Source organism: Triticum dicoccoides, chromosome 7A (assembly GCF_002162155.2).
Source record: "Triticum dicoccoides isolate Atlit2015 ecotype Zavitan chromosome 7A, WEW_v2.0, whole genome shotgun sequence".
Classification (NCBI taxonomy): domain Eukaryota; kingdom Viridiplantae; phylum Streptophyta; class Magnoliopsida; order Poales; family Poaceae; genus Triticum; species Triticum dicoccoides.
The window spans coordinates 382892970-382900675 of record NC_041392.1 but is presented as its reverse complement, the minus strand read 5'-3'; positions in this window follow the sequence as shown (position 1 = coordinate 382900675).

Genomic DNA, 7706 nt, shown 5'->3' with positions numbered 1-7706 from the left:
CGGAGGGGGCTTGGGTTACACAGAGTGGGTTACAAGGGAGGAGATCTACATATCCAAATTGCCAAGCTTGCCTTCCGCGCAAAGGAGAGTCCCACCCGGACATGGGACAAAGTCTTCAATCTTGTATCTTCATAGTCCAACAGTCTAGCCAAGGGATATAGTCCGGCTGTTCGAGGACCCCCTAATCCAGGACTCCCTCGGTAGCCCCTGAACCAGGCTGCAATGACGATGAGTCCGGCGTGCAGATCGTCTTCGGCATTGCAAGGCGGGTTCCTCCTACGAATACTCCCTAGATGATTTTGAACACAAGGATAGTGTCCGGCTCTGCAAAACAAATTCCACATACCACCGTAGAGAGTATAATATTTCCATAAATCTAATCTGCCGACAACTTTTCATAATGTGACATCACGCCATGGCCCGGTCATGAACCATTTTTCTCAACCAGCTTCTGCACATATTGCGAGACGGTTTTCTTGGCACGTCTTGTCGAAGCAGAGATCGTGTCCCCTTATCACGGGATTCTCAACAATACGGGTGTGGGTAACCCAACCGTGCCATTAATCACGGCGCTTGGGGAATAAGCGAATTCACCAGGTAGGTGGGGAGGTGCATAGTTTCTTCCACCCTTATAAAGGGATAAGGGTTCCACCTTTTTACCCATGCCTTCTTCTCTCCTGCCCATCCATTCTCGCGTACTCGAGCTCCAGCGCCCAAGTTTGCATTTTCTCCGAAGAACCACTCCAAATATGTCCGGAGCGGGAGGCAAGTTGATGGCCTCTACTGTCCGGAAGAAGGACATCAAGAAACTTCGGGAGGCCGGGTATCTAGCCCAGAATATCGGCCACCGTCTCCCGACGGCGGGACAAATCATCCCTACCCCGGAACCCCATGAAAGGGTCGTATTCCTCCCCCATTTTATCCGTTGGCTAGGGTTTCCCCTCCACCCATTTGTTCACAGCATCATGTATTATTACGGGATCAATTTTCATTATCTATCCCCCAATTCCTTCCTCAACATCTCGACATTCATTGTCGTGTGTGAGGCCTTTCTCCACATCCCGCCACACTTCGGCTTATGGCTGACGATCTTTAATGTGAAGCCCAAGGTCGTGGTCGGTGAGCATGCTGAGTGCGGGGGCGCTATGGTGAGCAAGATGCCCAACGTCACATGGCCAACAGGTACCTTCAATGATTCCGTCAGGGAGTGGCAACAGGAGTGGTTTTACATCACTGAGCCGCGCGGCACGGAGTGGGCCGCTCCTCCCGAGTTCCGATCCGGAGCCCCTCTGCGGCTTGCGTCCTGGCTCAAGGAGGGCTGGACTGGTCTTCGTCCGACGAACTGTTTGCGCTCCAGACGCGCATCAAGGATATGGAAGACAAGAATATCGAACTTGTCAATGTAGTCCAGGTGATGTTAGTCTGTCGGATCCTACCTTGTCAACACCGGACTTGCAATCTATGGGAATTCGATCCGGCCAAGCACCAGACTCTGCGAGAGCTCTTTGGCTCCACACACGAAGACATCTGGAAGGTGCTCTTTAAGCCCGACAAATAATGGCCGGACTCGGCCGAAGACCGCGGGTACCAACTGTCCTGCCCGGCAAGCTCGGTAAGTTATCATACGTTTTATTCGCATAACTCAAGGGAAATGCTTAATGTGTTTTACACAACTCTCCTAGGTCTGGACGAAGAAGGCGGGGCTGATCCAATGTCTGGCCCCGCTGCCCGAAGAACCGGCTGGCCCACTTCTGATGAAGATGCTAGACCCGGCGCCTTACAAGGTGCCGGAGAAGAAGACCGAAAAGGAGGCCAAAAAGACCCAGGGCGGCCTTCATCACCGTGCTTGTCCCGCCTCCGAAGAGGACGAGGAGGAGGAAGACGAATCCCCAGCGAGGGGGGGGGGGGAGAAAGAAGAGGATGGCCTCCGTATACTTGGAGGCCGAGTTGCCTAAAAGGGAAAAACTTTTCTTCCGAAAGAGTCCACTGCCGTCGCCGATAGCAGCCTGGCGTGGGATCCTAGGGCCCAGCCCCTAGTGAACTCGTAAGTATATAAAATCCAAACACGTTCATGTGTCCGGACCCATCATGGCATAGTATTTTAAACTAAGCCATATTTTTTGTAGTCTGACGGGTCCCGTTCCGAACAATCCTCGTCAGAGGACTTGCTGAGCTTGGATGCTATGGAGAGCGGGATACCTCCAAAGGCCCCTCCCCCAACTATGTGATCAACACCGAGGCTTCACCCCAGAGGGACTCCGTCCAAGGAGGGGTGGAGAAAATCGTGAAAGCGGCGCCTGGAGGTCAAACTTTAGGGGCCGGAGATATGGGGGAGAAGATCCCCACAGGAGTCGACGGCGGGGGCCATCTTGAATTCGACCACTTGCCAGACACAGTTTCAGAGACCAATACGGCTCCGGAATCAAGCAGGTAACCTTCCTCGGCTGGAGAGGGCGTCCCTATTCCACCGGCAACCTCTGTCAAACCAGAGGCGCCAGGTGCTTTATTGGCAGCGCTGAAGAGCGCCTCCATTGTCGATGAACACCGTGCCCTTATGGGTGCGGTGATTGAGAAGATTCAGTCCGCTGAAAATGGACTGAATGAAGCCTGTATCGACCTTATAAGAGGTTTTGAGGTATGTTTTATACGGTTTCGATGAGCGTCATAGTATGGATAGTAGCCCCTGATACACTGTCTGGTGAACGAAAGAACCGGACAGAGGATCAAATATATTTTTCGCAGGAAGACTCATTTGATGACATCTATCTCTCTTCTTTTGTAAGCAGGCATCTGTAGCGGCTACTGCCACTCATACCGCGGAGGTTTCTGGACTGAATCAAAGTCTGGAGCGGGCCGAAGCAGATCTTGGCCTGTTCAAAAGGCAGTTGGAAGATCAACAAGGTATGCACAAATCTTGTTTGCGTTCAGTGCGAATGAATTTTCAGTATGATAGAATATGTGTCATGATTTGCGCCAGGGGTGATGACTGAAGTCGGGGCTCTAAAGAAGGCTATTGCCGAGGCTAAGGAAAAGGCAGCCACAAAGCATGCTCTTTGTGAGAAGCACGAGGCCAAGGTTGTGGAAGCTAAGCGAGAGCTCCAAGAGGCCATGGAAAAATGCGAGACCCCGGAGCAAAGTTTAACGGAGAAAGAATCGAAACTCACCAGGGCTCATCAGGCCGTGTGCGATGCCCGTGGGGAAACCCAAGGCGCCCTGCAGGAGATCCAGGAGGCGAGGGAGATTACGGCGGGTAAGGCCTTCTTCCATGTAAAGCAAGTATTTGAGGAGAAAATTATGCTTTATAATTTTAAATTCGGATTCTTCCATGGGTATTTGCGGAACTTCCTTGCAGCATATCGGATGCAGCCCAATTCTATTGAGCCGAAGAGGGGAATACTGTGGATAAGCTCTTCTGGTCGCAGTATCTGGCACTGAATTATCCGGTGCCTTTTACCGATCAACTGAAACAGCTGATCGAATTGCATAAGGCGACCGAACTAGCCATGAAGGATTTGATTATCCGGCTATGGCCCACCGAGCCGATTCCAGGTAGCTACTTCGGGCTCGTGAAGCGACTTGTTAGTGCCTGCCCTCGACTTGATGTCATCAAGCGGTCGTTCTGTATAGAGGGTGCACGAATGGCCTTTGCCCACACAAAGGTGCACTGGGGGAAGATGGATGCTGAACAGCTGATGACCGAGGGATCGCCAGAGGGAAAGGAGCACCGCAAGCCCGAATTGTATTATGAAAGTGTCCTGAAAGGATCCTGCCTTGCGGCGGAGCAATGCTCCAAGGACATTATATTTCCATGAATATAGTCATGTTGTTCTTTGTAATGTGTGAACAAGGTCATTTCTATTATTTATTGCCTGTTATAAAAGTTTACCCTCCTGTGCGGCCGTTTTATATATTAAACCTGAGAGTTGGCCAGTCATCGGCTTCTGCCCCCTCGTAAGAGATACGGGGGTGTTCGGGATAAACCTGATCACTCTTTACCCCAGTTTTGGGGTCCTTCGAAGGAGGTGTTCAGCACATCGAACCAGGCAATTGTACTATAGGGCTTTATCATTCTCACTTAGACATAGGAGCATTAGGAAGGTAGGCGCAGCCCCTGGTGTTAGGAAGACCGCACGAGGGGCCCTATAGGCACCTGATCGGAAGAAGAACCGATCCATCACACGCTGCATTGGTTATGGCATTATGCGTGAGAAATCCTTCAAGATTTTACAACCTATCGAACAGCTGACCAGCTCTCGCTGTATCATGACAGTCAGTTTTCGGCTTTCTCTACTGAGGTGCTCATCCCGAAGAACCGGGACACAATCGTAGTAGTTCTCCCTGTGCCGCCTTAGCCGATACAGCGGAACGTAAGGCAGCAAAACATGGGAGCCGGGCAAACCCAACATTTGATCCAAGACATGATTCAGAGCTGATGCATATAATGCTATAAGTTCGGGGTGCCGAACTTCCATGAAGGTGTTTGGACTTTATTGCCGTATTATGGATAAAACGAAGCCCCTGGCGAAGGCATATCCCGGACGAGCCCTGGACTTTGTTGGAATGTTTAGTTGAGCCCTGGACGAGTCGGGCTATCCTGCCATGAAGTAGTTCGGACTACATTGATTGTGTCCGGGGGTTTGGCCGTCGATTCAAGATTTGACTGAAAGGTGCCCTCCATTGCTTCTGCTGTTCTATGGTACCGAGGGAGAGTTCGGCCTCGCCATTAACCGTGATGACGCCGCACGGACCGGCCATCTTGAGTTTACAGTAGGCATAATGTGGCACCGCGTTGAATCAAGCGAACGCAGTTCGCCCGATAATGTGGCACGGTAATTTTCTGGTGATCCGAAGACTACCTCGAGGGCGATGGAGCCGGTACAGCTGGCCTCCACGCCTGGTATAATACCTCTAAAGGTGGCTTTGGTGGGTTTGATCATCGAATGATCGATGCCCATCTTGCGCATCATGTCCTGGTAAAGCAGATTTAGACTGCTGCCTCCGTCCATAAGGACTCGTGTCAGGTGGAACCCGTCAATTATTGGGTCGAGGACTAGTGCGGCTGGACTGTCGTGGCTGGTGCTGACCGGACGATCCATTTGGTTGAAGGTGATCGGCCCTAGTTTGTATTGCGGGCTGACTGGTTTCGTTAGGTCGACATCCCTAAGGGTGTGCATCCGGTCCGGGTTAGGAGTGTGGGTGGCGTTTACCATATTCACCATTTTGATTTGCTGGAGAGTTTTCTTTTGCCCTTCTCTATTCGGTGATCTGGGCTCCTCGTCGCTGTCATCGCTTTGAGACCCCTTGCCTTTGTTTTTGGTGTCTAACCTGCCAGATTGTTCGAAGACCCAACTTTCTCTGTTGGTATGATTGGCTGGTGTTCCTGGCTTGCCATGAATTTGGCATGGACGGTCGAGTATGTGGTCCAAACTGGATGGACCCGAATTGTCATTTTTGAGTGGCCCTTTCCGCTGATCAGACTTAGAGCTATTAAATCTGGCATTGACTGCCGTGTCTTCGGCACTTTCACCATGTTTGCGGGGTTTGTGTTTGTTGCACCAGGGTTTGCCATTGCTATCTCTGGCTCTGATTTGCCAGTGTTGCCTGCTGTGTTGTTGCTACAAGCCAACCAGCTATCCTTGCCCACGCAGAAGCGGGTCATGAGTGTCATGAGGGCTTCCATGGACTTTGGCTTCTCTTGGCCAAGATTTCGGGCAAGCCATTCGTCACAGATGTTATGTTTAAAGGCCGCTAGGGCTTCGGCATCCGGACATTCCACAATTTGGTTCTTTTTGGTTAGGAACCGGGTCCAGAATTTCCTGGCTGACTCTCCGGACTGTTGTGTTATGTGACTCAAATCATCAGCATCCTGCGGTCGCACATAGGTGCCCTAGAAGTTATCCAGGAATGCGTCTGCCAGGTTCTCCCAACTTCCGATGGAGTTTGATGGCAAGCTATTTAGCCAATGCCGAGACGGTCCTTTGAGTTTTAACGGGAGATACTTGATGGCGTGTAGATCATCTCTACGGGCCATGTGATTGTGGAGGAAGAAGTCCTCTATCCATACTACGGGGTTTGTAGTACCATCGTATGATTAAATATTCACGAGTTTAAACCCTTCTGAGAATTCATGATCCATTACTTCATCAGTGAAGCATAGGGGGTGTGCGGCGCCTCTATGTCGGGCTATGTCACGACGCAGTTGGTACGAGTCTTGTATGTTGTGTTCGGCCCGGACGGATTTGCTTTTGGTATATCCGGCATGACGGTCATCGTCATGTGTTGGGGCGCACCCTCGTGATCCGAAGATCAATCTTTTGTGTCTTGCTTTGTTTTCCAATATGTCTCGCAGGTCCTGCGTGTTACCCCGGGCCTTGCTGTATTTGTTTGACTGGCGACGGGGTGCGGGCTGGACTTCGGGCTTATATGCCACTTTGTCCGGGCCACGAGGTGGCTGGTCTGCCGCATCATACGCTGGAAGCGCAGGCTTTAATGCTTCCTCTTCAAGTTGGGGTAGCAACCTGCACTTTGGGAAACTTCTGATTGGGCGCTCGAGTTCGTGTTCCTCGGCTGCCAGGACCTCAGTCCATCTATCCGCTAGCAGATCTTGCTCAGCTTGAAGCTGTTGTTGCTTTTTCTTTAGGCTTTTTGTTGTGGCAATAAGCCGGCGCTTGAAGCACTCCTGTTCGACGGGATCCTCAGGCACAATAAATTCTTCGTCGCCGAGGCTCACCTCGTCTTTGGAGAGAGGCATGTAATTGTCATCCTCTGATTCTCTGTCTGCTTCCTGTTCCTTAGGGCTGGCTTGCCCATCCTCCTGCTCAAAGCGTGACTGGAGGGGATTGTCTTCATCTTCGGCACTATTTGCAGCGTTATTGTCTCCTGTGCCGGTATCGCTGTTTTTGCTATGGCGGGGCTTAGAGCGGCGTCGATGACGCTGGCTCTTGGATTGCTTCTTGGGGGGATTATCCTCCGTTGCCTTATTGCCATTGCTTTCATTGGGGGTGTCCACCATGTATATATCATATGATGAGGTGGCAGTCTAGCGCCCTGTGGGCGGTGGTTCCTGTTCGTCTCCCGCATTGTCATCCATACCGTCGATGTCTTCGGAGTCGAAGTCGAGCATGTCGGTTAGGTCGTCGATAGTGGCTACTAATTGAGTGGTGGGTGGGGAATGAATTTCTTCGCCGTCCGCTTCCGACTTGAGCCGGACATAGTTTGGCCAAGGGTTTCTTGACAAGGAGAGAGACCGTAATGAGTTTAGCACGTCGTCTAAGGGCGAGTGCCGAAAGATATCCACGGAGGTGAACTCCATGATCGGTGCCCAATCAGATTGGATGGGCACGGACGCGAGCGGTTCCGTGTCTGTGGCCGGGGACGAATCCGAGTGTTCGGCAACATAGGTCTCATAGGAGGTGAAGTCAGCATTCGGCTCTATCGCTGCTGAGTGTGCGGCCTCCATGGCGGGGTCCATCCACCCGTCCTCGTATGGCGTGATCTATTATGGATTGAGGGCCGGAGTAGTTATAGGTGTGATCTCTCGAACACTGTCCGTCGGCAGAGCTAAATCGTGCCCATCGTGACTGTGCGGTGCACCTGACATGGGTTCGAATCCGTCGAAGATCAAGTCTCCGCGGATGTCGGTGGTATAGTTCAAGCTTCCAAACCTGACCTAATGGCCAGGGGCATAGCTCTCGATCTGCTCTAGA